Consider the following 25,298-nt stretch of genomic DNA (forward strand, 5'->3'; position numbering starts at 1 on the left):
TATGTAAACATTCTTGTATCAGTTGAGGCTTGTTTTGTGTCCAATTATATGTTCAATTTTGGAAGAGCTACCATGAGGTGCTGAGAAGAAGATATATTCTCTTGTTTGAGGGTGAATTATTCTGCATATAAATGTTAAAGCCATTTGGTTCATAACTTTTGTTAATTTTACTGTCTCTGTTCAATTTCTGTTCAAATTATCTGTCCATTGGTGAAAATGGAGTATTGAATTACCTCCTTCTTTTTATATGAAATTTAATGTGTATTTTGAGCTCTAGCAGAGTTTCATTTATGAATGTGTGTGACATTGCATTTGGAGTATTGATATTCAGAACTGAGAATTTTCTTGGTGAATTTTTTTCCTTAATGAGTATGAAGTTTCCTTCCTCATTTCTTTTGAAAACTTTTGGTTGAAAGCCTATTTTATTGGACATTTGAGTGGCTACTCCAGCTTGCTTCTTGGAACCATATCCCTAGAAGACGTTTTTCCAGCTTATTCCTCTGAGGTAGTGTATGTCTTTATCACTGAGGTATTTCCTGTATGCAGCCTAATACTGGGTCCCATGTATGTATCCAGTTTTATTGGGGAATTGTGTCTATTAATGTTGAGATATATTAAAATCCAATGATTGTTGGTTATTTTTGTTGTTAGAGGTGATATTCTGTTTGTGTGATTCTCTTCTTTTGGGTTTGTTATGAGATGATTTACTTCTTGTGTTTTCTTGAGTGTAGTTACTCTCCTTGTGTTGGAGTTTTCCTTCTAGTATCCTCTGTAGTGCTGGATTAGTAGAAATATATTGTTTAAATTTTGTTTTGTCATGGAATATCTTGGTTTCTTCATTTATGGTGGTTGAGAATTTTTCTGTTTATAGTAGCCTAGGCCAGCATTTGTATTCTCTTTGTGTGATGTCTTTCTTGTATCTTCTGGCTTTTAGAGTCTTTATTGAGTAGTCTGGTGAAATTCTGATAGGAGTGCCATTATATGATATTTGGCTTTTTCCTTTTACCACTTCCAACATTCTTTCTTTGTTCCATGTATTTACTGTTTATTTTATTATGTGTTGGGAGGAATTTCTTTTCTGTCCAATCTGTTCGGTGTTCAGTAGGCTGGTTGTACATGTATGGGCATCTCTTTCTTCAGGTTCTGGAAGTTTTCTTCTGTGATTTTGTTGAAGATATTTTCTGGACCTCTGAATTGCAAAGCTTTACCCTCTTCTATTCCACTTATTTTTAGGTTTGGTCTTTCCTGGGTATTTTGGGTTAGGATCTTTTTGTACTTTTTATTGCTTTGACTGTTGTGTCAATATTTTCTATGGTATCTTCTATGTCTAAGAGTCTCCCTTCTGTTTCTTTAATTTGGTTGTGTCTATTAACTTCTGATCCCTTTCTTAGGTTTTCCATCTCAAGATTTTTTGTTTCTAATCCTATTTTTAGATCTTGAATGTTTTTGTTCAATTCCTCGATCTGTTTAATTAATTTTGTTATCTTGTATTTATTTAAGGGATTTATTTGTTTCCTCCTTAAGGGCTTCTACTTGTTTGTCTCTGTTTCCCTATAATTTTTATTTATATTGCCCTTAGAGGCTTCTATCATTGTCATAAGATTGGATTTTAGGTCAGAATCTTGCTTTTCGGGTGTGTTAGGGTATCCCGGCCTTGCTGTGGTAGGATAACTGGATTCTGATGTTGTCAAATTACATTGGCTTCTGCTGTTTATGTTGTTGTGCTTGCCTCTCACCATCTGGTTTTCTCTTATATTAACTAGACTTGTGGTCTCCGACTGTAGTCTGCCCTTCTTTGAAGGCAGATAGAGTTCTGTGCTATAGGTTAGAGCAGGCATCCTGGAAGGTAAAGAGACAGGCTCTGGGGAAAAAGAAAGGGTCAGGGGAACCATACCTGCCTAGGGAAGAGATGAAGACCTTAAGGTAGATATGTCTCTAGCAGAGCAGACAGGCCATGCTTCAGCTGAGTTCTGCAGGGGTCCCAGCTGGAGCAAGTACTGGGCAGGGTCTCACCTGGCTTCCTCTTTAAGGAAGACCTTCTCAGACAGCTGTCTCAGGTGTAGGAGAGGGTCAGTAGAACCAGATCTGCCCTGAGCAGTTACAGACTGGAAGCAACAACAAATATTTTGCATAGCAAAAGACCAAACCTCTAAAAGAACCATGGCTTCAGCATGTTGACCTGAACACTGCATTCTTGATTAGTTGAAGTAACTATCCACAGCAGATTATTACTTCAAGAAGAAGACGTGAATTTTAAGTGAGACTGGTGAAATGTCAACTCCAATGTAGCTAATGGAAGCACTATTCTAATAATTCTTCATTTTTATTGGCTGCCTTAAGTATTTCTTTGATCAATACATGATACTGATGATTGTGGACATATTCTCCTGTTTTAAGAGTTTTCATTCTTTGCATATTATATCATGACTACTTGTTTTGTCTTTTTTTGATGGAGTTCCTAAATATGTACAAAGCAAATCTCTGTATTTATATCTGTTCTTTTCTCTTTCATTTCTTGCTCTTTCCCTTCAACTAGTTTGTTTTGTTCTATTCATATGGGTTAGTTTTTTGTTTTATCTTGCTTTTAAACTATTATCCCTTAGATGATTGATTTTTTTCTAGTGAGAGAAATGGCATGGTTCCAGATGGGAGGAAGGGTCAGGAGGGACTAGGAGTAAAGGGAAACCACTAATCTACGAATCTATAGTCTATGAATCAAAGTATATATTTGAGTTATCTGGAATATTTCCCAGGATTCTCTGCTGTGCAATCTATTGACAAACTAAGATAATAACTTGGAAGTTTTAAGGACCACCTGGCTTATTCAACTTTAAATTAGACTGATTCAACTGGGTAATAAGGATAATGATTATATGTGCTTAGGTAGAGCACAACGGAAGGATAAAGACGATCTTCCCTCTGCTTCTCTAGGCTTCAAAGAATGCTTATTAGCCAAGTAAATTACACACCACTTTGCATAGTGTCGTTAAACATGTAAAAACCAATGGTGGTTATAAAACTATATCAATTAGGTGCTGCACATCTCAGGGAAGTAAGTAGTTTGAGGAAATCTGGGTCACTGGAAAAGCCAAATTTCTTGGAAGTATATTTTTAAACCAAAGCTTCAGAGATATTTTTATTCTACTGAAGTATTTCATATTCTACAGAATATGTTTGCATTTTAATTCAGGGTAAGAATGGGCAAAAAGTATATATAGATAATAATGATATTTGTAAGCAAATGAGTCTGGGAGAAGTTTTCCCTTTCAAACCTAGGAGAAAAACATAAAAAATAGGATATGAATGAGAATCTATAAAAATAATTTTTTGATTAACTGATGATATTTTAAGCAACAGGAAAATGTGACAGTGTAAGATTGAGTCAGAATTGTTTGGTTATTGGAGGGTTTCTTGTAAAACAAAACAAATGTCACACTGATCAGAGTGCCCTTTTTTAAGTTGGTCGTTGATGTTTGGCAAAGTGACAGTCTGTTTGAACAAAGACCATCAATTTTAATCTTTAGTGCTCTCACTTAATAGGAATAGGACATAGTAGACACATTTTTTAACACTTAAATGCCTCAACTTCTTCACATAGAAAATAAGCATAAAGTGCTTTTATTTTAGGGATTACTGAAAAGTTAAATATGCTATCACGGGCAATAGTTTACTCAACATCGATGGAGCTACTAAATATCAATGGAATATTATGCACAAAAACTTGTAGTTTGGCAAGTTATAGAATCTTAGGTGAAAATATCCTCTTCCATTTTATTAGTTTCAAAATTGTGACTCCTCTTTAACATATCGTTTTGAATTTTACTGAATACCACCATCAACTTGATTTTGAATAATTTCTGTACTCTCTTTTATGTCTTAAAATGTTCCACTCACTTCTGAAACCTGAAATGAATTGTGGTGTTCTTTGGTATGAGTCTACCTCTGTTATCCTATAAGCATTGCAGTCCTTGTCATTTTCCCTTTATCCCAAGTATGCTGTATGCCAGACTTTTAGTGCTTTTGTTTCTAATCATCCTGTTTTCAGGAAAATGTTTAAGACTCAAGAGATTTTTTTCCACATTTGGCTTATATAGAACTTTGAGAATAGGCAAAAGGTATAAAAAAATCTAAATATCTACAAAGAATTTTAGGTCAATGATTACCTAATATCCACCATGTGACATATTCTGTCACTTTTGCAAATACTAAAGCATAGAGACAAATGCTACAATAACATTATATTGTAACTTTCTTATATTTCTGATATTTAACATTAGAAAAATAGGGACCTGAGGACAGATGCTCAGGTTGCCTGACTTGAACACTTGGAGGTTTGGCTGAACCTTTTAGTCCTGCAACTGTTGCAAAGCTAGAATTCTCCGCAGGAATGCACAGTACAGCATACAAGCATGTTGTTATGCCAAAGTTCTGAGTTTTTTCATCCCAATAAACAAGAAAGAAAATGAATATGATTTTTATAAAGCCTGGAGGACAAATTAGAATTTTTATTTCTCTTCTCTCTGGCAAATGAGATATCTGAAATATGTTTTTCTCCAAGTGAGGAATTATCCACTTTAATGATGTCTCCTTTTTTGACTTTCCAATGACTTAACAGAAAATGATATATATGAATGGGATTGATAAGGACATTCTGTAATTTCATAAAAGGAGAGTTTGCATTGACTAACCCTCATTCAATTAACTATATAACTTTTATGCTGTACCAAATGATATTCCATCTACTTAACTGATTGTAGACTAAGGAACAGAAATGTCCTGTAGCTCAATAGCACTTATAAGTCTGCTTAAAATTTACTAGGATACCGCATAATTTTTAGAGAAGCAAATGATATCGGCAAAAAATGTAAAAAATTTCCTAGTATATACTGCACATTTTTAATGATGATTTATCATGAACTTGATTCAGAGGATAAAAGAAATAGTTGTAGTCCACATCTATGTAAAGATACAACTTTTTATGGAATCAATATATACTTAACTTATTATTTAAAAACTCCTATGATTTGTACAAAATAGAATGGGCCTCAAATGATAATAGTGTAAATATTTCTGAAGGCATTCCTCAAATGTTCAATTAGAAAATGTTATCCAATGAGGCTTTCAATATTCTGTAACATTTAATGGGGGGAAATCATACTCTGTAGAAGGCACTGTCAATGTTTGTATATGGTTGCTGGTGTGTTCTAGACACTATTTTGTATTTTGTGTATCATTTGATTACAAACTAGAAGGCAAAATGTCAGCTACTACTTATAGTATAATAAGTTAGTTGATGACACTTAAGAATGGTTGAGCTGCTTTGTAGAAGAGGAGTAATCCATTCAGTTGAAGAAGTCAGGAAGAGCAACTTTCCACATGACTTACCTTGAAAAAAAGCCCATAACTTACTTCAGTAGGTAATAGAAATAGTGTGTTTATTTTGAGACATATTACATTAAAGAATGTAGGACATACTTCAGAAAAAATATCATAGCATAATGTTACATAAATCCTAAACAACAGAAATACCTTTTAACAAATGTTACAACTAACAAAGAGAATGTCTGATATGTTATAAAACGTCCTATTGTTTTCAGGGGTATGAATAAAATATTTCAAAGCCTATGTTTTTTCTCAAAATCCTGTGACATAGAGAGAGCTAGAGAAGAATTTATTGGTAAAATCATTCCTTCCTCGATTTCCAGTAGAGTAGCACTTGAGATAACATAGGATAATTTCATGTTAGAAAATTGAAACAAGAAAATTAAGGGTCATTTGGGAGGAAGTATAGAAACCTAACACAGTAAAAAGAGATGTCCAGCTGGGACTCTGTCTCTCCCATTATTTGACTATTACATTTCAAACACCTTTGTGTGTGTGTGTGTGTGTGTGTGTGTGTGTGTGTGTGTGTGTGTGTATTCTTTTTTTTTTTTTTTCAGAGCTGGGGACCGAAACCAGGGCCTTGCGCTTGCCAGGTAAGCGCTCTACTACTGAGCTAAATGCCCAACCCCGTGTGTGTGTGTGTGTGTGTGTGTGTGTGTGTGTGTGTGTGTGTGTATTCTTTATGCTACCAAAAAAAAAGAAAGAAACATAAACAGGAACCCAGTCATAAATCCTTCAGTCTTCAATGGTGTCCTGACTGCAAGATGGGCTAGGGCAACAATGACACAACATTTATGGCTGTAATCAACCAATAGCTCACTTGAATGTATGATGGAACCCATTCAGAAACTAAATACCCCAGAGATTTAGGGTAAAAACAAATAATGCCATTCTATTAAAAGAATGACCCCTAATGACATTCTGCTATACCAGTAAATCAATGTTCTGCTCAGCCGTCATCACAGATGGGGACAAATATGGATACCCAAAACCAGAAATCATGAAGATGATTAGAGATATTGGAACAGCCAACCCTGTATCAGATGTTGCTAATAAATTCTTCCCCTGTAGAAGAGAAAGCAGAAAACATCTAAGATCCAAAGGAGGAGGACAGACAAAAAAACAAAAAAGGATAGGAAAAGAAAGGAAATCCTGTAAATCAACAGGATCAATGTGTATATGAACCACAGAAACAGAGGCAGAATGTAGGGGCCCTCACTGTCTCCACCAGATGGTATTGCAGAGCTGAAAAGAGAAGAGGACACATTCTTTTATCTACAAACCAGAGGCTATCTCCAATTGGCAACAAGATTGGGAAAAACCTCATCAAGAAACAAACATCTTAGAGTTAGGCTGAGCTCCCCCATGTAGGTGACAAGAAACACAAACTCAAGGGCATCCCTGGAGGTTGCTTGTCTCCTAATATTGTATCAGAACTTCTTGAAATTTTTGACAAAATACAGTAGTTTTAATTTTATTTTTATTTATATTTTTCTCTGGCTTTATCCTTCAAGTAATTTGTGTACAAATTATAGCTTCCAGTTTAGTGTTTTTACAGGATTCCTAGATAGGCTAACAAATACGTTATTCACATCTATATTTGCTTTTTGTGCCTTTCTTGATCTTTTTCCCCCTTCTGTTTGTTTGTTTATTTGTTTTATACTAAAAAGATGTGTTATTTTTTCTCTCATTATATTTTACTTTCTTGGTTTCTTAAAAGCCTGTTTGTTTTCTAATGAGGGACAGAAAGAGGTTGGATCTAGATATGAAAGGGGATGGGAGAGGACTGGGAGGAGTCAAGGGAGAGGAAACTGAAATCAAGATATATGAGAGAAAAGTCTATTTTCAGTAAAGGAGAAAAGTAAAGGATGATGAATGATAAGGGACTCTGAATTTAATTTCCTCAAACCTTACAACAGTGAACTAATGATTCTTGCTCTGGTCTGGTTCATAAGGCCACTGTCAAGATTATAGTCAAGATGATGATGGTAATCTTCCAGGAACATATGGAAGTCTTATTGTGAAGGAGAAGTAACGAGGTAAATCTGGGCAATGAATGAGAACCTTTCAGTAATGAGGCACACAATACCTGCGTTCACAATGTCCAGGCCCCAGTGTACCATTCTGAGGCATATGGAATCTCTTCCTGGAACCTCACTTCTGTTGTGGCTGAGCAATTTCTCCAAATTTTCTCCATTTTGAAAAGTCTAGGGAGTCAGAAACAGACCTTGCATATCCTGCCAGCTCTTCTTTACCTTGCCAAGGTCCCTCAGTAGAGGGAGGTAAGGTATCGAAATTAACCAGCAAGACAAATAAAAGAATGAAGACTGGAAACATTGAGAGAACTACTTAGAAAAAATTAACCTACAAAATTAAAAGTCTTGAGAATTCGTCCAAATTCAGCTTTAGTGCTCTGTGCCTGAAATTGGTTTTACTTCTTCCCTCCTGTCTTCCGTGAACTACACATCCTAGAATACTAACCGCATCAATAAATAAATTTTACATCAATATACTTGTGCATAAGTTACCACCATACTACTCTTCAATGTGTTTAATACTGCCATGTAGCCCCTTATATTTGAAACAAATGAATACCAGAAGACTTTCCTACCTGTGAACATAGCAAACATACTATGCAAGATGGCAAAGGTGAAAAATATACCAAACTCTTGAATGCTCGTCACGAGAAATACCAATAAAAGATTGAAATAGTCAGTGAAGGTTAATTATATAAAATATAATATTAAAGGCACTTGGAACATTGAAAGAAGGTCTTATTTGTTGATTTCCAAAAATATCTAGTATCTAATACATTTTCTAAACCACAATGGACTTTTGGTTTGCAAATACGATTTATCAAACTGGTAAGCAGGTGGAGTTTCTACAAACATACATAAAGAAAACTGCTAGGATTGCTAACACAAAGCGAGAAGGCACCTAGGGGAAAGATGAAAAGGATAATGGCCAGTTTATGCTTATTTTATAGTTATAAAGTATTTTATTATAGATTGCATCGCATACTTATGATTTGGAGTAAAAGCAGACCATATTGAGTAGTATCAAAGATTATTCGCAGCCTCCAAATCTAATGTTTGAAATTAGAAAAATAAAACTATTTTCAACTCAAACAAGCAACTTTTCAGCAAGGCTGGACTGATGAAAAGTCAGCACAACACTGTGTGCATAGAAAATGCACATGCGTGGGACGATTTTTCAATGTGACAGCTGGAGGGAGGAAGCTGGTCAAAGGCTGACCCCTAGCATATGGCCTCACAGGTTTCTTGATATGCATACACAACACATTCTTGGCAAAGTCAAGGGTAGACCAGAAAGTGATTCATTAAGCTTTTGTGGTTGCTGTGCTCTAGATGTGTACCACAAGTTCTGCATCTTGTGTATGCCAACTTATGCTCCTGCCTTCATACAACAAAAATTCTCTCAAGGAGGAAAACAAAAATTCCATATGCAGGGGCAAAGAGCTGAGCTTACAGATTGTACACTCAACAGGAATGGGACTGTTCCAACGACATAACTTTTAGAGAAAAATTTTGTAATTAATAATATTCTAAGTCGAAATTTACTCCTACACAGACTGTGGCTAAGTAGCATTGTTAATGTTCTAATTTGTTATTTGCCTTTCAGGTGGAGTATGGTGTTACATAACCTTTTATCTACAGCAAGAAAATATTCTCATCCCCAATAAATTTTTTTTAGCATTTAAAACCTTTTATATTTTCTATCAAGCTAAATAGCAACACGTCTACAAAGGTTTATCTATGGATCCCTTAGTCCATGCTCTCTTGCTTTAATATAGTAGATGATATATTAGAAGTAATTTTTAATTATTTGAATTATGTAGGAAGGAAGTTTCTCCTGTTTACAACTTTGGAGACAAGGAAGTCTGAGAACATTGTTTTAGTATCATGTGTGGGCTTAGACCTTATATCAACTCACAATGGAAGACAGAAGAGCATGTGTACAAAAAGAGGTAGCCTCATTTTGTAGAAACATATTTTCTGTTGACCAACTCAATTCTGCAAAAGCTATACTCTTGTATAAAAGAATCTAAACCCTAGAGAAATATGATAATATATTTTAAGCTAATACCTTTATTTATGAAAGTGTACTATTATCTATCCACATTAATTCTCTCCTGCTACCCTGGGATCTATCCACCTCTGGCTCAAATAGACAGTTAATCTAAATACTTCTATGTGATAATAAATATATAGTTATTCATTGGAGATGCAAAACCTACCAGTAGTTAATCACCAAAGAAAGGCAGCTCTTTCTTTCTCAGTAACTATCAATTGTCAATAGCACTTCAGCTAATACAGGATTCCCAGAAGTCCCTCCTATCTATGCTAAATAGTATAAATGACCTGACCTGGGTCAGGTCCTATGTAGGCTACAGCATCTGCTGCAAGTTATTACCTACATCAGCCATGTCATATTCAGAGCAGAGTCTTGCACAGGTACCCTCCTAATCCTCTGATTTTACTAATCCATTATTAACCTTGTGAGTTGTAAAGACGTCACATCACAATATTGCCACAAAAAACAACTTTCAACAAGATTTCCATAGCTTGCACACTATATTAGAATCTTATCTAGGGCGGATTAGAATTAGCTAAAGAATGAAGGGAAATTTTCATTGTGCTGAAATACATATATCGTTAGAGTACTAGAAGATTGTTTTAATTCATCTATTCCATTTTAACAAATATTTTCTATAGACTTGAGCACCAAATTGTCATATAGACAATATGTTTAATTCTTCATCAAAGATATCACATTTGTTTATACAACATATTTTCTATTTTCTTCATTTTCTAATTCATCATAGATAATCCTTTAAACCCTCACCCTCTTTATATTCCTTTTATGGTTTCCACATCTAAGTGGCCAGGTAGATTTTTTTTTTGTTCTTTTAAAGCCTACATCTTGATTAATCACAGAATTATTTTCAATAACCTAAGATAAAACTTTTTCTACAATAAACTCAAGGCAGGGACAGACTAGTATGCACAAACCCTGAATTTGAGCTTTATCTCCAATAATAAACATTTAACTAAAACTATATAATTCATTTCAGTCCACTAACTAGTCTATGGTCTGTGTCTGTGTTACTGTTTTCACACAGCACTAATGCTTGTTTGCTTTTTCTTTAACCATTTCTTGTTATTCCTAAACATTTCCTTCCAAGCTTGTTAATTATTTTTCTTCAATGGCTAATGCCATTATTTCATTTTTTACTTTCTTAAAACTAACATACTGTTCACCACTCTGCCACAGGGCTCTAGCACTCAGGGAGGCTGGGCATGGGAAGTTTGACTGCTCACCCCATGCTGCTGTCAGGCTGGTGTCAGTCAGGCTGTGGGAAGCTGCATGGCAGTGCTCCCTCCAGGGGTGGGGAAGCATAGTCAGGGATACAGGACACTGAATTCAGCGAAAGCTGGTTCTGGGGTCCCTGGGCCTGCAAGGAGGCCATGGCTCTCAGGTTCTCAGGCTCTTGGGCATCCAGGCCAGGGAAAAAGAGGGGGAGCTCCAGCTGGCCCTAACTAGATACTGCTTGGTGGTGGTAGGCTTGATTATGGTGGCTGCCTCAACTAGAGCTCAGGGAGGCCTTCTTCAGGAGAGTAGAAGGAGGCGAAGTCCTTCTTGGTGGTTCCCCAAAGGCATTTATTTCAATGGGAAAAGTGCATGAGTAAAAATGTACACCACTCCTCAGAGTGGGCCTGAGATTAAATACATTTTGCAAGGAGGAGTGTCTGGGAAGGAAAGGTTATTGGCTAAACCTCTAGGCCTTTGGGTATTTCATTATAATGGAGATCTGTCTTGAGCCTATGTGACCTTTGATCTCATGTTCTCTACCTGTGAAGGGCCTTGGGGTGTTGCCTTTACATGACTGAAGGCCACAAATCTGTAGAGGGCTGCAGCTGGTGACAGGCCTGATTTCCAAGGATTCAAACGAAACGCCTACTGTCCTTTCAGGGTCACCGGAATTTCAAACCCCCTCAACTGGGAACCAGGGTGTCTTTTGTGGTTCCACAAGTTATTATCCAAATTATCCTATTTTCTATCCAACTGGCCCATCTTGTCTGGTGTCTGTCTGTCTCTGTCTCTGTCTCTGTCTCTCTGTGTGTGTGTGTGTGTGTGTGTCTGTACGCGCGTGTGTTATTCATGCTGACTCACAAACATGATTATTACATTTCCATTTTCCTTATACCATCAGTGAGATCTTATTTTTGTTCCTTTTATTTTAGTTTCTGTAAATTTTAAAGCTCTGAGTATTTTAAAGTAGTGATTCTTAGTTTTATTACTCCAATTTTTGAACCTACTAAACAAATGTTGAGTCTTTAAAAAAAATCTAATGTAATTTTTCTATTTATTTTTTTCTTTTTCACCTTATTATTTAACTACTAACATTTTCTTCAATGAATGTAGGAACTTAGAATTTCAGTTTATGCCATTTACTTTCATAAACAACCAAATAAAATATATGACTGATAGTTTGAACATATGAAACAGGATCTTTCTCATTCATCCTGAGATTTTTCTCACTAGAATACCTTTATGTACTGTACTTATTTTTAATACCTTCTTATAATAATATTTTCTCAAATCTATGTATGTTTATAGTTACTAGAGACATTTCCCAGGTAGATGAACTAATTTTCTATAGATCCTCAAAACTTGATTATTGTGCAAAACAAGTTTATTTTCCCAGTTTCTTGAATATTTGAAGCAAAACGTCATTCCAATAACTTAAAAAGTTTCCATTATATCAAGGTTTGAAAGTAATATACCTCATACTGTTGAGGTATTAGTGTGAAATATAAAAACATATGTTGTTATCCACTGACAGCTTTCTTCGGTGACTTATAAAGTTTCCACCTTTCTATCTTTCTTCTAAATGAAAGTTCTTCCATTATTTGTTAAATTGCTAAACCAGTTCACTAGGAAGATTTTGCATATTTTCCTCTAATGCACACTATAAATGTTAAATTTAGTCTTTCATTACCTAACAAGAAATTGATAACCTTATGTCAAATTTTAACAATTTTATTTTTCTCTTCTGTAAATCAATGCTATAGCTTTAAATATTCCATCAATACAACTGTGTTTATAGTAGGAAGACAGATGGGTTCCTTCTTTAAACTCTTTATGATAAAATTCCTTCCTGACATGTAATGTTTCTGTGACGTCCTCTATGCTTGTTATTTGTACTGTTCTCTGTTTTTCTGAGTAATAAGTGTAGACATTGAGAAGATCCTGCACTGGAAATTGCTGCTTCTGTTTCCAGTGTCCTGGTTCAGGTTTTTATAGTCTGTTACAATGTTATGGAACAATGACGATGTCCCAGCCGTGAACACAGCAGATAAAGAAAATCCTTGATAGACAATGTGATGGCTAAGGTCATTGTCCCCTGGATGACCTTTAGAGTTACCATGAAACTCTAAACTCTAGTCTAGTTCCAAACTCTAGTCATGTCTGTGAGAATTTTTAGATTATCTAATAAAGGTAGGAAGATTTACTCTAAATATGTCAACATTTCGTGATTTGGGACCCAGCTTGTCCTTAAAAGGGAAATTGGAGATGAGCTGCAACATTCAATGGTGTCGGCTGTTTTATCTTTCTCATTATTTCTCTTCTGTGGTATGCTATACCTGTGAACTCGATTAAACCCATGCTTCCTTATTTGTTTTTCTTAGGCACCTTGTTGCTGCAATGAGAAAAATAACTGGTGTGTGATGATTGAAAAGGTTGTAGGTAGAATAATTATCTGTAAGTGACAATGAAGTTTAACCAACACTGAGGAAGAGTAGGGCAGAAATTTCAGAATTATTTTAAGAGAAAAGAAATAGTATGCTTGTGTCACCAGTCCAAAACTTTGTCCCTAGAAAACTACTATACCCCATTGACTGACATAGGGGTTCAGACAGATTGATCCTAAAAGCTGGCTGCTCACTTTCTGTTATGATCTGGTTTCTATAGAACCGACTTCCCTGAGTTTGTTGCACTGCTCATTGAGACATGGTCTTCATTCCTAGAAGAATTAGTTGTTCTAACATATCTGAAAAGAGAAGAACTCAAACATTGTCCTAAGGTATCACAAGGTCCAAGACATTACCGACTTTAATAATTGTTAGGTTGAAGTCTAATTATTTGAAATTTTCTCTTAAATATCTTAACTATTATTTATTGTTTTCCCTCGATACTGTAATAGGGAAGGGTATTTCCCCTGAGTAAACCTATTTCAGATTTATGAATACTAAAAAGAGAACTAGCGATTTGATGCCATGTACCTCATTAACTTTTTATATACTGGTCCAAAACAGTTACTTTCTATAAGTAACTCCTGTGATGTTATCTATCCCCTGTCTTTTAATTTATTATTTTTCATCATCTTTGTACTTAGTGTATTGTACATATTTTATTTTTATTCATGTTAATTCATTTCAGTATATCTAGCCCAAATGATTTCATTTTTCTGTGGCTTTTCTGATATTATATCAGTTCCATTTTTCATATTCAGTTAATTCAGGAGTGCTAAAATAAATTTATTCCATGTACAAATGATTGACTTATGATATTGACTTTCTGTAGAGATATTTCATTTTGATTTTGATTTGATGATCCTGGCTATCAGTACTACATGTAGCATAACAATTTTAAAAAATGCTTTGAAAAGGCAGCTTGATTTTGCAGTAGATTTATGATTTCCCAAATGAAAGCTGCTCAACCAAAAGTGAGATAAGAGACATGAGAAAGGGATGGGACCTAGCAAGGCAATGTTTCATGTTTAACGTAGATTGAAGACACATTGTTCCTATGTATAGGTTTATTGTGGCCCCAATAAACAACGCAAACAGCTTAAAATATTCTTTACAGCAGCATAAAGTGTACAATGCTACCTTGGTGAGATCATGAAGTACGTTAGCTACATTTGCATAGCTACCAAAGTTCATGAAAAGTATTTTATCTTTGCTCACAATTTCAAAGTGTAGAGCCCATATGATCTTGACCTCATATAGTTTGACACAACATCATGTTGGCAGGCCATGACAAAGGTGTTTTTTTTCTCATGAAGACAAGGAGCACAGAGAGAAGATTCAAAATGGGGGAGGGCAAATATGCCTACTAGGACATGCTTCTAGTTACCTAATTTCGCCAAAGGCTAAGCTACTTTTTATCACTAACTGAAATGTCATCATAGTATGAATTCCTAAATAAAAATTAATCTGTTGACTGGGTCAGCTCCCTCATGGTCTGACTGTCTAGGGAAAAGGTTTTATAGACATACTCAGAGCTAGACTACCCTACTGTCCTAGCAGAATTAATCATATTTCTACAGAATCAAAATACAAGAATAATGAAATGGAAATTTTTTTGAGTTTTTTTGTTTTTGTTTTTGTTTTACAAAATTTGTTTTTGTTAGTCCAATAAATGCATACTAGATAGATTAGGGTTGAAGTGTTTGATAATTTTAGTCATATATTTGAGAAGTAAAGACTAAGCCTAATACATAATACTTATAGGTATGTAGTTACAAACTTTAGATGTACAGAGCTTCGAAGCTGTATGGTGCAGGAAAGAAACATTTTATTTATTTTTTTATTTCAGTGGCAAATATCTGCAAGGGAAAAAGTGAAGGTCTTTTTACATGGGGACAAAAGTGCATTCTTATAAACTCATCTTGGTTAACTGAGTCCTGTAAATAGCATCTCTAAATTCTGCCCAGTTTAATCCCCTAGATATCTGGCTTATTGACTTTCCTAGAGGGAAAAATTAAGTCAGAAGTCATGAGAGAAACTCATTCACATAAGCATTTCTCACTTGTCTTTAACCCCACTTCTAGATCTCAATGACTTAACAAATACAAATTTCTTGAAATTCAGGTATGCTGTACATATAAGTGAAAATTACCAAAATATTTATTACTATAATTGTACTTTTAGTTGTCACGAATTTTTGTAAAAATACTGTTTTGGGGGTGCTTTGTTTTATTATGTTTTGTTTTTTCATTTTGCCTCTGCTAGTGATAACAAAGGGGTACGGAGATTGGTATAAAGTTATCTCTGGAATGTTCCAGGTCACCTGCTCATCCCCACCCCCCACCTTTAAGAATTTTTTTATCATTTTCGATAGAGCCAAGTTTCCATTCTCAGTTCTATCCAGGCTCATCATTTTCTCTTATACATTAAATGCAAGATTTCTTGGAATCCTTGGATATAGAACACATGGAAAAAGAAAACAGATTCAACAGTAAATTATTGTTTGTAAATTGTGTCTAATGCCATGTCCTTGTAATGAAATCTTGGTTGGGTGAACACTGCAGATGTCTACATCGCACTACTTTCCTCAAGAACAAGTGATTCAGGTTTCCTACACAAGTATCCACATGAACTTTATTGTCACATGACAAAGCATCTGTCATGTAGAGGTAGAGGTTGGGGACTCTGAATTCTGCTTCTTTGCAAGAGCTGAACCATGAGTGAAAAATGTAGCTTGTACATATACAATATTCTCCCAAATGTCAAGATTACTGGTTAAATGACACAGGCTTTTGGTTTTCTACAATTATAAAAGCTACTGATATACACATGATGTCACAGTCTTAATAGACTCATTTTGTATGTAGTTAACCTTTGGAGAGAACAAACCAAAAAGCAAACAATAATAAAAACAAAATCCAAAGACAAAAACCACACCCATGATATCGAACTTTCACAAGACACCATGAAAACTCTATAGAGTTTTACTATAAGCTTCCTTTATACTTAAGACACAAAAAACACGAATGAATTTTCATAACAAATTAAGTAGAATGTTTTGTTGGTGGGAGTCTTTAGAGTATAGGGATGAGCAAACGAAAGACATGTGTTGCGGACACAACAGTACAATGTAGGATATTCTCCAGATGACTTGTCCTCACAGCACTCCAAGTTGAAATCATCCTAAGAAAAAATAATCTTCATGTCTTCTTAGCTTAGCTGTAATGTATAATAACTAGGCTTGAGTACCATGTTCACACATCACAGGAAAAGTTATAAAATAAGGACCAATAGAAAATGATTAGCACCTTAGTTAAATATTAGTGGCCAGTTTTAGGGGAGTTCTTTTAGAAATTTTGGAATTGTCTCAGTCATATAAAAACTTACAAAGGAAGTCAAGTGAATATGAGGGGAAATAAAAATTATCATTTACATCATCAGTGTACATAAAATTAACATGTGTGTTGCTAAGATCTATCTAAATTTATAAGAGTAAAGCTAGATTTTGTAAAACTTTCCCTTTGAATTTTCTAGCATTGACAAATTTATCAGACAAGTGTTAATACAATAGATTTTTTCCTGCTTCTAATGTTAAATACACTTCTTTAATACTTTGTTCTGAGTGAAAAAAATTAATTTTTACCAATGCTTAGCATGGACCCTTTCAGAAACCATTATTTCCTTCCTTATCAAAAGATAAAAGCATCACAGTCTAATTACTGTTCATGAACATTTTGAGTGGGGAGTCATCTCTGCCTCTTTTGCCTGCTCTTGGGACTTTTTTTCCTCCTACTGAATTGCCTTTTCCACCTCATGATTATATGTACCTAGTCTTATTGTAACTTGTTATAGTGAATTTGGTTGATATCCTTGGGAGGCCTGCTCTTTTCTGAAGGGGTCTGGAGGACAGGAATGTGGGAGGAGGTGCTGAAAGGAGTGGAGGGAGTGGAAACTGAAGTTGGGATGTAATATATGAAAGAATTAAAAAAATAAAGGAAAAAAAAAAAAAAAAAAAAAAAAAAAAAAAAAGAACATTTTAATTCATGTGTCTTCTTTTTCCTCCAAACTTGCAATGTGTTGTTTAAAATTTCAGGTCCTCAATGAATAGTTTTAAATCTTCCTGTCCATTATCTTCTAAATCTCAGTGACTCCTCTTTAATCTTTAAAGCCTTCAATACTTCAAACACATAAATAGCTCTGAATTCAATCTTTTTGTCTTATCCATGTTCATCAGGGACTACAGATACTTGGAAATTTTCTTTTTGCAATAACTACAAAGGCAAAATGCTGACCAAACAGCTCAGATAAAGTTTCATCATCTGCTCTTTCCTGTAAATTAGCTCTTTTAGACAGGAAGTCATATGAACAAACTCTAAGTTAAAGGGTAGGGAAGCTTACTGTGAAAATGAGAAGGCCACAGGAAAGACGTAAATGTGTCAGTAAGTTTCAGATTCATGACTATGCTAGAGCTGCACATTAATTTCTTAAAGACAAAATGACCAAATTTTAAGCAAAAAAGAAAAAAAAACCCTCACCTTTAGAACCACTCAGTTTGAAACTCTATTTTTCTTTAAATGTTGTATTAAAAAATAAACAAACGATGGAGAACAAGATGCTTGGGAAAAAGAAAAGATAGCAACTTTCACACATAATTGGTAAAAGTTATCTGATTCTAATAAAAGAAGAGCAAGCAAAAGCAAATCGTGATTTCCAGGCTGATTTCCCTTCTTCTTATGTTTCTCTGGTGATGTCCTCTGCTCCTTCTTTCAGACCATGCAAGAGGCTATTCATACATATAGAGAGATTTTCATGAAGGTGTAGATGAAGTTTAATATGTGTAAACTCTTTACAGAACTCCCCAGGTCACCTGTGATTAAATACAAATATCTGAACTGCCCTTGAGGGTGTTTTACCAAAAAAAAATATTAAAACAGCACTGCTAGTATATCTTTTTGAGCAGTCAGCACTTTCCTCTTTTACTCTGTTACCCCAGCCACTGTGTTCTGGATATACACTTAGCATAGAGTGTTCCATCCCCAGTAAACATTCTAATACAATGAAAATTGCTTGTGGAATCTGTGTCTGGTGTGCTAACCTGTCTCTTAATGTCTCTAGCACCCTTAAGTGCTGTGACTTCACTTAAGGAATTGAATTTGCTGCATTATCTATGGTAGCTGGAATCTAATTAAAATCTTTTCCGAGTGATGAGACTAGGGGTTGAAAAGTTGAAGGACATACCATCGGATGATAATGAGGCTCAAATTCACATACAAGTTTTGTCATTGCTCATAAATCTTGCCTGACACTAGTAGAATTCAGCTGTTGGAAGCACAGACTTACATTTATTTCTGGGCACCATCGCTTATCATATCCAGACAGAAATGTGTTAATTAGCATAACAACATAGATTTATAGTTGTGTGATAATTATAAAATTGTAGCTGATTTGACTAAATCCTAAATCTATCCATATATTGTCATTGCAATGAATAGGAAACCCTTATCATTTTAAAACTTGTCAGGTATTTTTTTTTTAATGTCCTTTTGCTATCAGCTGAAGGTAACCCTTCCTTAAAAATAAAAATCCTTCATAGTCAAATTTCCTGCCTCCTTCTTTCCTTTCATTCCCTCTTTTTATAGTCATGAACGTTCTTCTACTCCCCTTTTCTATATAATTTATCAAATTCTAAAATCATGACTAAATAGCCATATACTTTTCTATTCCCTTTGCTAGTGTCCTTTAGAAATATTTCAAGTGTCTTTACTTAATATCTGGTTCTATTGGCACTTGACACAAAACAGATCACACATTTTTATAGATGGAAACCTTCAACTAAAATCACTTACATAAACTATCATATACATTGTCACAAAAGATCGACAAATGCGCAAAACAATTGTAAGGGAAAAGGGCTGTTGGAAGGAGTTACTGACTAAACACATTGAACATAGTCTTCAAAAAGCTTACCATTAGTACTTGAATAGTGATATCATGAGATGAAATTTAACTCCTATGATCTACAGCCACATATTCAGTAGCTTGAGTTTATATTTCCAGGCACATATCTCCTGATTATATACTGCAACTAACAGATGACAGAGGCACAGCAGATATTTTTCTTTAGAGACGTGTGTTTTCCTGGTCTTCTGATTAAATTTATAACAGGTTTTCAAATACTAAACCCTCTCTAGAATTGTCTTTAGAACTGAACTACAAACTGAAAGACCACCGGGGTGGGGAAGACCACCACTCAAATCTCGAGATGACGCAACCCCCCAAGAACTCACGAGAAACCGGTCTTGACGTAATAAACAAGAAGTGTATTTGAGGAACCAGAGCTCTGGGGACTACACGTATCTCACACAGGAGAGAGAGGAGTAGACACCCAGTCCAATTAGGGGAAGAGATTAATAGGGAAAATTACACAAGCAGTTGGCAACAGTCACACAAAATAAATTCATTGGTTTGTTCACATTGGCAAACATGATCTAACTTGGGCTCAGTTCAACTCTATGCCACCCTGCTTCTGGGGCAAGCTGACGCTAGTTCTTGGTTTTCTCAGGACTGTTGAGCCAGGCCTTATCGAGGCCAGATGGTTTGTGATGGCTATGGCCAGACTATTTCCCCAAAACATGTTATGTTATTCTTTTGTGAGGTGTATTTGTCCTCTCAGCAGGGTCAGTGGGGGATAGTTTATAATCTTGATTCTTTCAAAACAAATTTCTGTAAATTCCCTGATTTAAACATGTATGTTCTTTTTTTTTTAGATTATTAGTGTTTTAGATTGCTGTACATCTTCAAAGCTAGTGCAGCATTAAAAATTAAACATAAAGTGGTCAGTTATGGAAACATATGCATCAACATAACAATGTATATCCTGAGCTATTGTGTCTTTGCATTAAGGAAAATGCATACAAAGAAGTACTTGTATACACGCACACAAGCTCGCACGCATGCACGCACGCTTCCATGCACACACTACAGAGGACAAAGGTTTGAAGGAGAACAAGTGTTTGTGCTGGTACATGGGGAGTTTGGAGGAAAGAAAGAAAATGAGGCATGACCTAATTTTATCATAATCTCAAAACACTATTTTAATACTCAAATCTGCTTATCACTTTCACACAAAATTCAACACCTCTATAAACAGAAGCTACAGGTCATAAGAAAGATTATTATTTGCAAAGGTAATAAAATTAGCTAATGAGAATAATAATAAAATAGTGTCTGTGTAGACACAATATTTCTGTGAGATTCTTAAACATTTAGAAAAGTCAGTTCTATATGAATATATTTCTAGCGTTATTATTTTAATAGGGTATGTTTACCATTAACTCAAACTTTAAGCAAAAATCATGTTTGATATCAGCATTTTTACAGAATGAGGATTATCAATACTATTAAAGACTGAATAATCATGTTCTCTTTATTGAAAGAAAATGGTTGTACATCACTAAAATGAAACCTTTGCTTTACTGGGAAAATAGATACTAGTTAGCTAGGGCTGAGAAATCAGTTGTAACTAGTAGGAGACCAGTATAATTGCAGTGAGGGCTACTGAGGCATATTTGCTTGGAGTCAGCCACTGAACCTATGTTCCTAGGGACCAAAGCTATTTTTGAAGAAGGCAGTCAAACTTAGTAGTGTAATAATGTCCCATGAGGTACTAGTTTATATGGCATAAAAGATGAATAATTAAAGTGATTGTTAAAAGTAAGTTGAGGTCAGGCACTAGGAGATGCGATGTCAATGAAGGCTCCAACATGTTTGAGATTCTAAGACTGGGTTATCTGCCAAAGCCAGAGGAAGCTGAGGACTGAAGGCAGTTTGGGCATTCAAGATAGGATGTGTGTACTGTGGATGGCAGGAAGAGTGATGGGGCTACCTAAGCTCTTGGAACCTAAAAAAAAAATCATGAGTGAATCTCTGATAAAAAGAATAAGCTATTTATGCCACTGATGTTTAATTTTCCTTGGTTTTGTCATTACTGTTCAGATTTTTCCCTCTTGGAATAAGAAGATGTGGAAGCTTATTTTTATTTTATTTTTGCAGGATCAATATTCCAGTTAATAAATGGATTTCTAAAAGAGACATTGGATTTTGAACTATTGAAATTGTTGAAGACTGTGAAATTTGAGAAATGATATTATGTTTTATAATATGAGATAAACATGGAATCTTGGATATAAACATAAAAGAGTCAAAGGTGACATTTTTGTTTGTCAAATTGACAAATGGTCTGCGTTTCCTGTTAGACTAATCTTGGTAAACTGACACAACTAGGACAGCCTGGGAAGATGGAACCACACTTGAATTTCGCCGTCGGAGGTCTGGAGGCATTTCTGTGGGACAGAATTTTTTTTTTTTTACAGATTGACATGATAGTGCATAGCCTACTGGGAGTGCTGCCACCCCTGGACTTCAGGTGCTCTTGAGTTGGATAAGAGAGCAGCTGAGCTAACCATGAGTAAAATAGTGAGGAGCACTTCTCCATGCTTCTGCTTCAATCCTTAAGAAGTCTCACATAGAGCTTGTGCCCCGGATTCCCTCAATGATGAACTGTAACCTGTAACCATATAAAACCTTAGCTTCCTTAACTCCTTTATTTCAGTATTTTATCACAACAACAGAGGAGCAAATTAAAGTAATGGGATTAATTCTGAGAAAGTTTTCATGGATTTTAAACCAAATAATTTTCCTTTTTTATAGCAAAACAGGAAGTAAAATACTATGGCTTCTATTATAATTGTTAACTACATTGGAATTATATCATTTTGAATTATGTCTAAGAATCAATATAAAATTCCCACTTTCATATGTGTATTTGATTAATAATTTCTATCATAGGAAATGGAATTTACAGAAGTTCTGTCTAAGAGAACATTACAGAGTAATTAGCCAAATTCAGACTTCTTATATTAACGCATGTATCAACTACCTGTCAGAGTAGGACACCCTAATAAGGGTGCCAAACCTTTCAACAATACATTTCAAATAGTCATCCACAAAGTACATGATGGAGAACCATATATTCATGTTACTTCCTCCCCCAAATAACAAAATATACTATAATATATTATACTATGTTTATGGTTTGGGGTTGGGCTATACTTACAGATATCATCAACTATTTTTGACAGTGTTTAAAGTCTGAATTTTGAAAACTTTGTTTAAACTCGGTATTTGAGTTATACTCAAGTACATTTACCTCTACGAAAAGACAATTAAAATTATTTTATATTTGTACATATACATGTGTATCTGGGCCCATGCATGTGCACACATACGTGCTTAAGCAACATGCGGAGTGGGGCAAAAAATAAAAAAAATACATAAATAAATAAAAAAGAGCAGGACACATTGTCGTATTAATTCTCACCTATCCACCTGAAAAGAAGGTAGCTGTAATTTGGTATAAAGCAGAAATTGCTACTAATGTATTGCCGTATGAATTGCTGTGCCCAGAGATCCTTTCTTCCAAGAAGACCTGTCAAAATGTTAGTGTACTGTGGAAAAAAGTTTCTAAAAATGTATATGCCAAAAACATTATTAAGGGAAGCAGAAAGTAGTTATTAACAAGGCAAAGCGAGAAGCTAATGCAGAGGAAGAAGTGTAGCAGGCTGCTGTGTGTAAGAGCAATCAGTGAAGTCCATTTTAGGGATAAAGAAAAGAGCAGACATACAGGCTTCTGGCTGGAAATTAAGTGAGTGTAAAGGATTGTAGATCAATAATGCAATAAAGGCTACAGAAGGCTAATGGTTCTTTTGTTTCAAAGTATAAATGGCATTTTTGTATCCCACTGTAAACCTTAAGTGATAGCTTTTTTAATCACAGCACAGAAAGTCTCCCATTTCGCCTTTCTGATCTCAGACAGCTCTGCTTTACTCTGCCTTGCCTTAAGGATTCTGCTTGGCCACCTTGGGTGTTAGATAACAATTTTACCTAAGGATTGGGTATGGAGAGAACCAGTTTGTCATAACAATATTGTCACCACCGAAGATTTTAATATAGTTTAAGAGATGAAATAAACCCAATAGAGAAAGGCAATAAATAGAAATAAGTATACACAAAAAGGTAATGAAGGCTTTCAGACTATATATTGAAAAGTTGGCCCCTCCTGCTCTTACCCCTTCTCTGTCTAGGTTCAGGAACATAACACCAAAGGTACAGCCACAAACAGGTCTTTTGGTGACACCTTTGAACATTGTACTTGGGACACGTGGAAGAATTCTAAATAAATGTTCCTGAGCCAAATCTAGCTGCTGGAGAGGATTTAATTTTCCAATGTGTCATAATAAACTGACACTTTTTGAATTCTTCATGAAATGTTGAAAAGTAAGCTGGTGAGATGGCTTAGTGGGTAGAGGTACTTACTGGCAAGCCCGAAGACCTGCATTTGATCACTGGGACCTACACAATGGAATAAAACTCCTGTTGATCACCTTCTGACGTCCACATTTGTTCTTTGACACAATGAGTACATCCCTGCCATGTACACGTGTCTTCACATGTGCAAATAGATAAACAGAGGACATAGACAATGAGAGACAGAAAGAAACAGAGATAGAGAGACAAAGACAAACAGAATGTAAACTTTTACATGTAAAGGCTGTTGGATAGTGTGTTTGACTTTGGTACCAAACATGTGTATGGCTATAGATTTGAATCCTACAACCACTTCCTGCATATCTTGTTCTCTTTCAATTTGCACTTTCTTTACTCCTTCACTTTCATGAAATTTTACTGGCCATCTGCATATCCATTTAGCTTCCTTGCATTAAAGAGAAGAAAAAAAAAAGAACAGTAATCAGGTTTTGGTTTGCCAGCTCTCTGATTTCATCAAGTGTTCTTATACTCCATTACATGTCGTAAGTACTCTGTATGAAAGTCGATTTCCAAGAACAGCCTCTAAATGCCATTTGTTATAATGGTGTTTAGGAACAAGGCTTCGGTGATGACCCTCTATATCTATTTTATACATATAAAGTAGGTCAAATAGAACCACTTACCCTCTTGTATTCAATTCATCACTAATATGGCTCTACTCTCTTCTTGGTATCTTCTCCTTTTCATATTAAGTATTCCTTGTCCTCTGAAGATATCCTGTTAGGAAATTGCTTTATGATAATCACATCTCTTACCCTTCTGAAGATCTCTGCATCTTTCGGCTACATTTTGCCTTTGTCATCTCAGAAATTGGATGAGAAAAATGCAGTGCGGTATGCAAAAAGAAGGGCCCCATTTGCATTATATATTTCTGTATTTTTCTTTAATGCATGTGTGTCCAAAAGAAATCTGTAGTGTCAGAAGTGATGCAAAGTAATGTCATCTCTAAAACAGTAATTTTAAAATGTGTATAGTATTAGAAGTTATAGAGGGTTGGAAAGTAATTCACATGGACGCAAGTACCACAAATCTAGACAAGAACTTTCAGGGTATGTTTTATAAGATGGATGGATCTTTTAAATTTCTTTTAGTGTCAGCAGATTAGAACTGGATGTAGTCTTAGAAAAGGAATCCTATTCAAGCCTTATTTTTACAGATGGAAAAAGCTAAGCCACCCTTTAAGAGAATGTTTACAATATTAAACTCAGAGGTCTTCCATCATAAAAATGTTGATGATGTATACATTATGCATAGCCATGAAATATTCTTGGATAAGCACTTATAATAACAGCCATTTTCATCAATAATGTTTTATGTAATTGACTAAAGACCTTATAGCTAAGGTAGCAGAAGTACCAAAGAGGTAGAGACAGCAGATTTTTCTTTTACTTTCTTTTTTTTACTGTTTTTTAATTAATTAAGTTATTATTTTATTGGATATTTTATGTGTTTATTTTTCAAATGCTATCCTCTTTTCCACCTCTCCCATCCTCCCTCTCATCTCCCTGCTTCTATGACGATTCTCTCACTACGACCCACCCACTCCCACCTTAGCACCCTACACTGGGAAAATGAGCCTTCAGCAGACCAAGGGCTTCTCCTCCTATTCATGCCAGACAATGCCATCCTCTACTACTTATACGGATGGAGCCATGGGTCCTTACATGTGTACTCTTTGGTTGGTGGTTTACTCCCTGTGAGCTCTGGGGCATCTAGTTGGTTGATATTGTCGTTCTTCCTATGGGGTGACAA

The 25,298-nt window shown here is 35.2% G+C and overlaps 1 protein-coding gene and 1 long non-coding RNA gene across 22 annotated transcripts in view; one reads left to right on the plus strand and one right to left on the minus strand.

Moving 5' to 3' along the window:
• Positions 1–25,298, plus strand: part of Lrrc4c (leucine rich repeat containing 4C) — a 1,379,071-nt gene that overhangs the window by 697,038 nt on the left and 656,735 nt on the right. The gene's annotated exons all lie outside the window — the stretch shown is intronic.
• LOC134486410 (uncharacterized) lies at positions 16,127–19,437 on the minus strand. The gene is made up of 2 exons (XR_010065272.1): positions 19,128–19,437; positions 16,127–16,379 (listed from the first exon to the last, which is right to left on the minus strand). It is a non-coding gene; the product is annotated as an uncharacterized LOC134486410 (long non-coding RNA).

Source organism: Rattus norvegicus, chromosome 3 (assembly GCF_036323735.1).
Source record: "Rattus norvegicus strain BN/NHsdMcwi chromosome 3, GRCr8, whole genome shotgun sequence".
In the NCBI taxonomy this organism is placed as follows: Eukaryota; Metazoa; Chordata; class Mammalia; order Rodentia; family Muridae; genus Rattus; species Rattus norvegicus.